This window comes from Tachypleus tridentatus, chromosome 13 (genome assembly GCF_004210375.1).
Source record: "Tachypleus tridentatus isolate NWPU-2018 chromosome 13, ASM421037v1, whole genome shotgun sequence".
Taxonomy (NCBI): Eukaryota; Metazoa; Arthropoda; class Merostomata; order Xiphosura; family Limulidae; genus Tachypleus; species Tachypleus tridentatus.
Window position 1 is genome coordinate 82,531,774 of NC_134837.1, and position 11,937 is coordinate 82,543,710.

General features: G+C 32.6%; 1 pseudogene; it reads left to right on the forward strand.

The window, feature by feature from the left end:
* The window catches only part of LOC143236210 (TNF receptor-associated factor 4-like), a 34,031-nt pseudogene extending 26,245 nt beyond the window's left edge, over positions 1-7,786 (forward strand).
* The last annotated feature ends 4,151 nt before the right edge of the window (positions 7,787-11,937 follow it).

Here is an 11,937-nt window from a genome sequence, read left to right on the forward strand (position 1 = left end):
TATAGTTGTGTGACACAATGAAAACGTACTGCTAGTAGTGTTATGTTAATATAAAAAAAATTGGTACAGGTGGTTTAAAGTTTTATGTTGTAATATATTTTTTTGTTTTAGCCGTGGCATAGTGGCTTATAGAATAGTTATGAGTTTTTTTTTCTTCAAGTACACAATTTAACTTACAAACTTCTATCTCTTTGGCGCTTTGATATCTAGTTTCAGCCGCGGCATTTGACGATTTTCTTTTTTTGTTACTATATCCATGCATATTACATGGTTTTAGAACACTATGCTAACGTTTAGTATTTTATGTAATTCACAATTTCTTCATCTGATAGTCATTATTGTTAAAAAAAATTACATATTGCTATTTCATGCTTACGTGTTCTATATTTTTCGTTAACTTTCCAATTATGTAAATCATACATATTATGCTCTCATTAGTCGACTGTTTGAAACACTATACTTAGTTATAAAATGATGTGTTGTAATTATTACTAGTTCCATTGTATTTATGGTTGTTATTGTGATGCGTATCCGGGCATCCGGAAGTTGTTATCAAGTCACATATTCAGAAGAAAGTAGTTTATCAACGATTTCCGGACATCCTGTTATATGTTAATAACTTTTCCAACTCGTGTTTTCTCTGATATTGTTTCTTTCATGTACAAGTTTGAAATGTTTAAGTAAAGAGATGTGTCTTTCATGGAATCGAATTGTTCGTTGTGCTGACTGTTTTTTTTTTTTTTTTAAAGTTCGTCGCTTGATGGGACAGCGGAAAGACTTCAATTTACAACACTAAAATCTGGGATTCGATTCCTCTTGGTGGACATATTAGATAGCTCATTGAGCCATTTTGAAGCTCTTGAACGTGTTAAATCACTGAGAATGCTTAATACATTTTAACGTTTTTTGTTAATCTTAAAGCTTCAAAATGGGGTATCTAGGGCTTTGCCCACGCAAACATCGAAACCAGATTTTTAGCTTCCTAAACCCTCGACGTTACTCATTCTGATGCTTACTCATTACCAAACTGACTTTTACTTTTGATATAAGTAGATAGTTTGTTTTATATCCACTCATTATTTCAGTGGCTTAGAAATGTTACACGCTCTGAATTTTGAAGTGCACAATATTGTTAAAGATAGAGATCACAATTAGCAAAATACTAAATGATATTTTTTTATCAGATAACTAAACATATGGTGTTTAAGGTTACACTGTTGTATATAATCATTTGTGTTAAGGACAAGTCTCCGATTTATTATGTTACGTACGTTACGTATTACGATTTCAAATAACCGGAAATTTAATTTTAATTCAGAAGTTAATAAATGTTAATATGTATCAAATTTATGATATTTGTTAACAATATTTATGCACACAGTTTTTTTTTAACACAAATATGTTTTAATATATAAACAAAAACACAATACCGTTTATAGTAAGGGTTATTAGTGACAGTTTTTATAAATGATGGTTTATTTACAAGAGTTTTACAAACTTACAAACAATACTGAGTCTTATAACTGGTATAGAACTGAATATTTTATTGATGATCTCGGTTCACGACAAGCAAATTAATTTTGAGTTGATATTGTGACACCTTCCTTAAGCAAGCTAGCTTGATTGGCCTCACACCGCTGTCTTTTAACCGAAGGAAATATTCAAGGTACTTGTAAAAATACTAACGTTTGAAGTTAATTCATTGAAGTTAAATGGTTTGTTCGAAATCTGTAAACATTGTTGGTCAAAATTCTATAGTTTTCCGATTAATAGCCATTAGTCACAATTATAGCTTCAGAGGCCTATGGTACTCTAATTGTAGCTGACCAAAAATAATTTTCTATTACTGTCTCTCGGCTAGCTGCTTTTGCACAAATCATAAGAGTTTCTCGAAGGTTGAACAATGTTCGAAACACGCTAACGTTTTCGTAAACCACATATTATTGATTGCTGCTCTCCAGAATCTTCTAAATATATAAACAAGAGACTGAACTTGCGCAATACGCGTTTAGCAATATACTTCATATGCTTTAAATAGCTATACTGAAATAAATGTAGAACAGTAAATCTTAGAGAATTAAAAATTGGTCTAAGAAAATTTTAAAATCAGATGCTATATAAATATACATATGGATAAGTAAGTATACGTTAAATACAATACATTTTCAAAGAATTATACAATTTCAAAATCATTACAACATATGACACAATTAATACAAATAACCGAATGATAATAAAATTATCATTTAGTTAGGACTAAAATGTATTCAAGTCAAACCTAAATCAAGACTAAAATTAAAGTTTCCTTTTCAATGTATGTGATTCAGTCAGGATATACTGTAACGTATGCATAAAACTTATAAGCCAAGAAGTTCTATAACACCAAAATGTGACACCAGTAAATTTTAAATAATTCTTCATAACAACGTCTAGTAACTGATGAAAACTCATTTAACGGAGCTCCGAATCTTTTAAGCACTTAGCGACGCCTCTGGAGCCTTGTAACAGAACGGAATACATAATACAGCAAAAACTAATGTTTATGTAAGTAAAAAAAATAACAAATTAATTACCAAACCGTATTGCAAATGAAAATACTAGTGTAATACAAAATAATTAGGCATAATCTATTTCCAAGTTGAAAGTTTGTTCCATTTTTCTAACATAACATATAAACATTTGAGCCCAGACCACCTAAACAGGAAATATAATTTACAGACTACCTATTTTATATTAAGTGATGAGGTAATTGGACACCTCTGGTTTGCTTTTAATATAAACAGCATTTTATGAATGTTTTTTTTAACCTTTAGTAACCGTAAGATCGTAACAAGTACATGAGAAATTATCTGTGATTACAAGAAACGTGACAGCAACTCGTTAATAAAACATATTTGTTGATAACCGATCTTTTAGGGCCACATGAGTAGCTGCCAGTATGAGCTAGTATTTTGTAAGAATAAATGTGGACTAAAGATTCTGCAAAGATTTGTTACTACTCACCAATTGAATGAATGCGCCAAGAGGCTGGTGGCGTGTCGATATTGCCAGAATAAGTTTGTTTATGATACATTAGAGGTTAGATTTAATTCCTTGTGGTCTAGAACATTTACTAAACTTGTCATTTTTTTGTCTATGTTAATGTTATTAAAATAACATGGTACTTTGTAGTTCTGCATTATTTATGTCGATCCATTTTCTGTACTCACAAACAAGTTGTTTATAGATGAAAGTTTCGAACCTACTTACGTAGGCCTAAAACAACCCTATTAGCTGTCGCGTCACGTTTTACACCACACAATTAATTTTCATTTACTTAATTTTGAACTTGCAAATTTATTATTTAAATTCTAAATTTTAAGAGAAATCGACTGTAAAGAATAACTAATATAAATATTATTGTTAAATTTCTAATTAAAGTATTTCATACGGTAGCGGTTAATGATTGAATCCCTTAAGAAGATAATGGTAATTTTGTTCTGTGAAAGAAACGGAGTTGTGTCAGAATTTGTAGTAGTAGGGATCGCGGGCGTGCAAACAGTGACATCGCAGACATTAATGGTTAAATGAAAATTGCCTAAGTAAAATATCCTTCAAATGATTAGATACAGGAACATTTTACACTCAATGATGCCGCTGGAATATATTAAATTGAGAAACATTTCTGTTATATAAAAAAGTTGCACTTTTAAATATTTAAAATTAAAAACCGTATAACATGAACATGTTTTCACATGTTGTAAAAAAATTGTTTCACTAATTGGTAACAAATATTTCATTGTTTTAATTGATAAAACATTTCAAAATTCAACCTTCTGTACAGTGTATGGATGTGGTCACTGTCTGAGTATTATATTGTATTAACATATGTGCCCGAAAATTATGTTTTTATTTTTTAAAGAATAAGCTTAAATTAAAGTGTATTTTGTATTGACAGACAAACACGTATTCATTTTATTTTCGAGGTATTTCATTAATAAAGGATATACTAAAGTGTTCATAATAAATTGATATAAAAATCGTGTTATCTACAAAAAATAGCAGTTTTAGTCAGAAAGGCTTTTCACGTTTGACAACTATTTCCTTGTTTTTCGAATTACATATTAATCTCAACGAGAGAATTGTATAACTGGCAACTGTTTTTACATATCAATAATTTCTGATTCTATATAGGAGTACTGTGTAGCTGACAGTGTGTTTTTTACGTCTCAATACACTCCGATTCTAGGTAAAAGTAGTATTTGGTCGACAATGTGTTTTTACATCTCAACAATCTCTGATTTTGGATTGAAGTATTATATAGTATTATAAAGAACGAGTAAGAAAGCTGTTTGTTGACTAACTAATTAAATTTAGGAAGTGGAAAGATTGACTGTCGGAAGCCGAAAATATTGTTAACAATGATGGCACCGCCACCTAGTGACCTGGCATGGCCATACAGTTAGGAAGCTCATGTCGCAATCTCAGGGTTGCGGGTTCGAATCCCCGTCACATCATATACGCTAGCCCTTTCGCGGTGGGTGGTGATGACTATCTGTGTTCCCTCTTGTTTTACACTGCTAAATTAAGGACGGCTGGGAGAGATAGCCCTTGTGTAGCTTTGCGCGAAATTCAAAAACAACAATAACACCCCATCCCCAGTGGCACAACGACATATCTGCAGACATGAAACACCAGAACCGGGTTTCTATATTCGTGGTGGGCAGAGCACAAATAGATGCTTAATTACAAATAAAGCGATGGTACTCAATTGAAAAATAATGAATTTTAATCTTTATTAGTAGTTACTTAACTATACTAATGGTTTAAATACCCATGAAGAAACTATTTCTTACAAAGTTTTACAGTAATGGTTTAGTTGATCTTTAGGTTAGTTTTAAGTACACAACTAACTGTGAGAGGAAGTTAATATTATTCATGCTTTGTTTCAGAGAAAGTATCTCACGGACAAATAAATTTCTTTGTTGCTCAACGTGTTAAGGCACTTTATAACCGAACAGCTTTTCGTAATGTTGTGAAACTGCAACGAGTTTTGGAAAGAATATTTATGATAATTACACCATTGGTAACGATACAAACGGTAGATACTGAGATATGTTTGTGTCATTGTGATATTTATATTTACAGAACCACACAACCAAATGTCCCAGGTGTCCAGTGCCATGTCCTAACCACTGTGAATCATCGAAGGTCCCTAGAGAAGATATGGAAGTCCATCTGAATGACCACTATCCATCTGTAGCACTTTATTGTGTTTTCAGAGATATGGGTTGCAAGTTCAAGGTGAAGTTTATTGGAGCATTCTTTTGAAAGTCGTAAATGAACTAACTGAAGTATTGAACATGTATTGAAACAAATGAATTATTTCTAACTCCACGAGAAACAACTGTGCAAATTTCAGGTAATTTAGACATTTCTGAAGAGCAGTAAACGAAATCAAAATAAATACATCAGGAGTTACAGGCCTCTGTTTTTGATTTGGTACATAGTAAATTATATTATTATTTCATATATTCGAGTTTGAAATTAAATCAAGACTGAAAGTATTATTTTTAATAGCGAATATGGACGACCATATTTCTAAAAAGGTAATTGAGCCTTTATATGTATTTGACCTTGATGTTACACAATTTTTGATGTACTGTTAGTTTGTTCGCTTTTGTAGTTTATTTAAATTGTCTTTCTAAATTTAAAACTAAGAACCATCGTTTACCACATTTGCAAAAAGGTTTCAGTAATATTTAACAATGTTAAAGTAGATTCTAATTAAATTGCAGCACTATGAAATAGTTATAATGTGACAGTCAATCCTACTATTCGTTGGTAAAAGAGTTGCCCAAGAGTAGTTGGTGGGTGGTGATGAATAGCTGCTTTCCCTCTAGTCGTACACTGCTAAATTAGGAATGGCTAGCGTAGATAGTTCTCGTGTAGTTTTGCGCGAAATGAATAACAACAAAACAAATACTATGAAATAATAACTTTTCGGTATTTTTTTTATAAACTCATTACAAAAAAGTAGAAACTTTTATTGTTGTATTTTAGTTCATATGTGTGTGTTGATTTTTATTACTTATAGTTACAATATTTTTTGTAACATCTGATCTTTTTGAATCGTCTGAATTGAACTTATATTACAGATTATCAACATAAAATTTTGGCGTTTAATATACTGTCACAAATAATTAAATTTGTAAGATGTTGTTATTATTATTGTTTTGCATACTCCTAGAATGTTCTAGAACCCTCAAGAAAAGTACCGGCATATCCAGGTGGATAGTACGCTTCTGCTATTCTGAGGGTCGGGAGTTTAATCCTTATCACACCAAACATGCTTGGCCATTCAGCCGCGAGGGTGATATAATGGCACGGTCAATCCCACTATTTGTTGGTAGATAGTGTTGTACCAGAGATTGCGGTGAGTGGTAATGACTAACTGCTTTTCCTCTTTTCTTGCCCCCCGCTAGTACAGTGGTATATCTCCGGATTTACAACGCTAAAATCAGCTAAAATATCTTTTATGAAGTTTAAATGTGCAGAATACATGTTCTAAATAACATCAGAAATAACCCCACTTTAGTTAATAAGCTAATATAAAAGATGGATGGTTACGAACGATAACGAATATGTGGTTATGACTGACAACGTTAGTTTACGTTAATTATATTAGGAAACGTTTTGTCACGCGGTATTGCAACAAGAGCGTCCAGAAGGTCATCAAAACCAACAAAGATTTTGTGAAACAAGATGTTTTGCTATTAAACTATGTATTCAAAGATATGTTCCTATTCAAGTGTATCTAAAGTATGTTGATGTTTTTTTTTTTAAGTAACTCATCAAGTGTGTTTTCTCTTATAGCAAAGCCACATCAGGATATTTGATGTGCCCTGAATTTAGCGTTTTAAAACCATAGCCTTACCTCTGCCTCAGCGGGTGACTAACTGGTCTATGTTGAATTAGCATTAACAAAAGAATGAAAGTGACGTGTTTTTTTTTCTCTCACGTTAGGGTTCACATATTGCTCTAGAGCTACACATGGAGTCAAGTACCAACGTTCATCTCGACCTGATGAGTGGTTTAGTCTTGAAGCAACAACACCAGATCACTTTACTTCGAAATGCTTTTCAGAACCTTACACTTAATACATCTGGAATTCTGCTATGGAGGGTTAGTGATTACACCCAGAAGATGTCAGAAGCCAAATCCAGAAAGAGCTACGAGTTAAGTAGTTCCCCGTTCTACATTAGCCAGTATGGTTACAAACTGATGGCAACTCTTTTCCTGAACGGCAACGGAGCAAGAGAAGGTAGTCACTTGTCTGTGTATATAAAGATTTTGCCAAGAGATTATGATTCAATCCTTTCTTGGCCCTTTTCACACACTGTTTCTTTTACACTTCATGATCAGTTGCCGCCTCTCCAAAAAACGCCTGTCACATTTTTGAAAGTTTCATGCCAGATCCTTCCTGGAAAAACTTTCAGAGGCTAGGTAAAGAACCAGACAGTTTAGGCTATGGTTTTCCGATATTTGTTTCCCACGAAACTCTGAAGAAGCTCAACTATGTAAAAGGCAACACAAAGTTTCTCAAGATGAAAGCAAATATAGTAAAATCGCAGATGTATGAAAATATTACATATTCGTATTTGAAAGTCATGTTAAACCTAGTTTAATACATTTTTAGTGTTACGACTGATAAACTCACTGTTAGTTTAAAATATTATAACGTCTAGATTCGTTTGTTGTTGTTTTTTTTGTGATGCTCATAGAAGCTAAATGAACATTTTTTCCTCGAAACAGAAAACAAGAGCTAACTCATAAATGTAAGTTCAGTTTTTTTTTCGTGTTATGTCAACCGAATTAAAATATCTAATCATGTTGCAGAAAGTAGGTTTTTCGTCACACTAATATATTTTATTATAGGAAATTATTTTCATTTTGTACCATAAACCTTATGGAACTTCTTTGGTACCACTAAGTCTTCTTAGTATAGTGAGTGACTACTACGTCAGAATTATCGGTATTATAAATTACTATATGATAGTAGTTGGTTTCTAAGTAAGTATTTGTTTCTGCTAGTCGAAAAGAAAAAAGTTGCTAATAATAGAACTATATAAAATGTCATGACATAGATATGTTCTTTTGCTTAATATTTTGCTCCTAAAGGTTCGACAATTCTGAGTTTATTTAAACAAAAGATGCATAACTGGTATGATGTAAACAGTTTAGTCATGAAGTAATTTTTTTTCACCGTTGAAAATAAATAAAGTTTCATGTTGTATTTTATCACTGTTGGTTTTGTGCATTTATATTTTGAAAAGCTAAATAGTTCTTGTGTTTTTATGCTTGTGATAATTGGGTGAAGTTTTTTATGAATTATCATATATAATTACAATTAACTTTTCCATGTATAAAACGTCATATCTTAGGATCCTCTCTCTTTATTTTTGCACCCTTTGATATGATAACATTTCACTAGTTCATTTCTCTCCACACATGCCATGTTGATCTTAAGACTTAATTTATACGTATTCCTTGAAAGTATGACGGAGAAGCCTCATTGACACTTCTAGTGACAACATATATCTTTAATGGTGTGGTTTAAATATCGCTCACACCAAACGATGAAAGCCTTGAGGGAAGCCACCAAGTCATAACGATAGTTGGTGGGACGCGGATTCAAAACTCCGGCCCGAATCGTGGGACTCGAGTGTTTTAACCATATGGCCGTTTTAGACTGCTGATCATATTTTTTTATGCAGAGTTATTGTTAAATCTAATTTTGATCTAATTAGCGGCTAACCAATGATGTAATTAAAGACACGATAAATTTATATACGTGAGATTACCAGTATAGTGTAAGATTCTTTCATTGTATTTATGATCTTATTTTGTGGAATATGTTAAAACAAAATGCATTTTTATGCTTTAATGACGCCCAAGGTGCAAACCAAAATTCATGACGTTGTGATCCTCTTCTCCAAATCTGTTAAATTTCCAGGTGTTCATTTTAATTCTAAACTAAACTGGTCAACCCATATTAACATATTTGCATCACGTATTAATCATCGCATTTCCTTCCTTCGAAGGATCAGCAGTATGAACAAAAGTTGTACCCCTCACACCATTATGTACATATACAAATTATACATTAGCTCCCTGGTCGGTTGTGGCAGCATGCTATTCCGTTACATGCCCGACTCTTTAAATGAGAAAATACACACATTACAATACACGGCAATCAGTACTGCCTTCCGTTTGCCATGCCATACTCCTCACTGTTACCTAAAAAAAATATATAACATACCACCTGTATAAACAAGTTTACTTTAACTAGCCAATAAATTTTATAAAAAAGCAGTAAACCGTAATCCGCTTACAGCCCAGTTAACCAATTTATCAACCACCCCCTCCTCTTGGCAAATACACATTTCACCCTTTAATTGACTCAAACCAATTTTCTAATGTCTTCCAACTCAATTTAGTAATGCTTATTATGTCTCACTATCTTTTTTGTTTACAGCTCAGTCACTAACCAGATATATTATTTGGCATCTGGTTAGTGAAAGTGGGTTTTTCTCGGGGTACTCCCGTTTTCCTCCCACAGCTAAATTGTCGGGTATTAGGATTTACATATCCTTACCCTCTTGTTATTGTTTTTTTTTAGTCAAGATATGACCTCTCGTAATCCACCAACAGACCTTTGTCATTGGCCTACAGCACAATCTCGTAAACGTAAAATTCTTTCGGTTTAGCTCTTTGTCACTAGCCCCGCATCAAATTTAAATTCGTCAGTAGGACGAAGAAAAGGACTCTTCTGAGCACCCTCGATTGTTTCGCATCTCCTCCTGAGGTGCAGAGTGTTAAATCAAAATGTCTGCAACGATTTTTAGTTTTTCCTTTATTTTAACAACATGTCACAAAACTTGTGATCGTGTGTGTATCATCCAGATACGAAGAATTAAGTGTGTAGTGGTTCGGAATGAAACTGTGATTGTGATTTTGAACCAATATTACATCTCCATAAATCTAGAAAATATGAGGTTTTTATAATTTATACTGAAGGTATGTATTGATGATCAAAGTTAGATGTAAAGCGAATATCTTGTGTTTTTAATATGTGACAAAAAATCATTTAGTAAAGCGACAAAGTATTAAAGATTAAAATTAGGTCGTTATTTTAAGTGCGTGCAAATGGACTTTGAACTTAAATAAATTAGACAGCACTATAGCTGTAATATTTTCGTCCTATTTGGTGTTTTTTTCTTACATATTCAAGCAGTCTGTTTCTTCATTCAATATTTTATTGAAATTTTTTGTCTAAATGTGAGAGAATTGAAAAATAAATTTCATATTTTGTATTAATAAATTACATATTGTATACTTATGGTACTCAGTCTTTCTTACAGTTTATCTGTACAGTGCTATAAGAAGCAAGTATGCTAACTTTTCAACATGTAAATCATAGCTTCAAAGATATGATCATTAACCATATGCGGGATCAGTATGGACTCCAGGTGTACTGAAAGGTGCAAATATTTTAAGGTGTTCTGATAAAGATTAAGAAATTCTTTCTCATAACGTTACGTAACTAGGCCAGCTGTGATATTTTATATTGATTATATTGGTTTGTATTAATTATTCGATAAAAAAAAGAATAAAGAAATATTCAATTCATTTACAGAAATAAAACAAAATAGTCGTAGTGCAACAATTAAGTACGATGTAGAAATGGCAGCGTGGCGATAGGTCTTAGGGATTCTAATGTTAAAAGACGGTGTCTCTGCCTGTGGTGTGCAGAACACATATAAATTCACTGTGTAACTTAGCGTTTAACCACAAAGAAAAGCCCAAAACTGCAGAACTTCACGTTTACCGCACACATTGTTCACTTGTAAACTTAACTTGACAGATATATCTATTTCATTTGCTTGAAGGTAAGTACAAAACTAAAGAATACAATAACGGTGCTTTGCCTACCAGCGATATCGAAACCTGGTTTCTAGCATGTCAAGTTCGCAGATATATCGCTGTGCCACTGGGGAGGGGGTCTATTACATCTACAGACATTATACTTGTATGATAGTTTTGTATCTCTGTTTACTTGTGCAAGGAAAGAGACAAAGAAATGTCGTTTGTACTTATATTTACCAAACGGTCACGTATGGAAGACAAATGCGAAGATTTACATGCAGAAAGCATGATGTAGGAAGATTGTTACTTATATAAGTAGCTATAATTTCTTCTGCCCACGTGTTCAATAACGTAAGATGTAAATATCATATAGGAGCAATGCCAAGTAACACACAAACAATTTAGTTACAACGCTCAGTAGTTATCGTTTAATTTTGGAATACGTTATTTCATGTATTTTCGACGTAGGTAAAGAAGGCGTTACATTCCCTTTTCCTTCCTGTCTAAATAATTTAAATTCTGACCCAGTTAGTGAGCAACTGCAGTGTTGTTTTTCTTCGCATGTGTTTGTTTTATTTTGATAATACCATAGTCGAAGTGCCTTATTTTTCTAGGCTACTTTTGCTAACGGCTTGTTTGTTATCTTACTGAAGAAGAAGGTCAGTTCTGTTTTAACAGGATGCGAGTAGACGTTCTTTAATTATTTTCCACGAAGCATTGCTTCATAGAATAAAATAAGAGTAAGTCTGTATTTTATGTTTTAATTTATATATTAGTTATAGTTTTACTTCTGAAAAGTACAAAACTTGTAAAAAGAAAAGAAAACAGAAATCTGGTTAACAGTAGTGTTGTAACACCAAATTAACAGTTCAAAATGTGACGCGTATAAATTAGTTAACGAAACTACAATGACAGTGTGAGAACTACTAGCGTAAAAAAAGGTAGAGCTTTATAAAGCAGCGAAACTGAACTAACAGTAGGAGATCGCACTCCTTCAGAGTAGCGGAAAAAACGAGTGGCAATGAATTG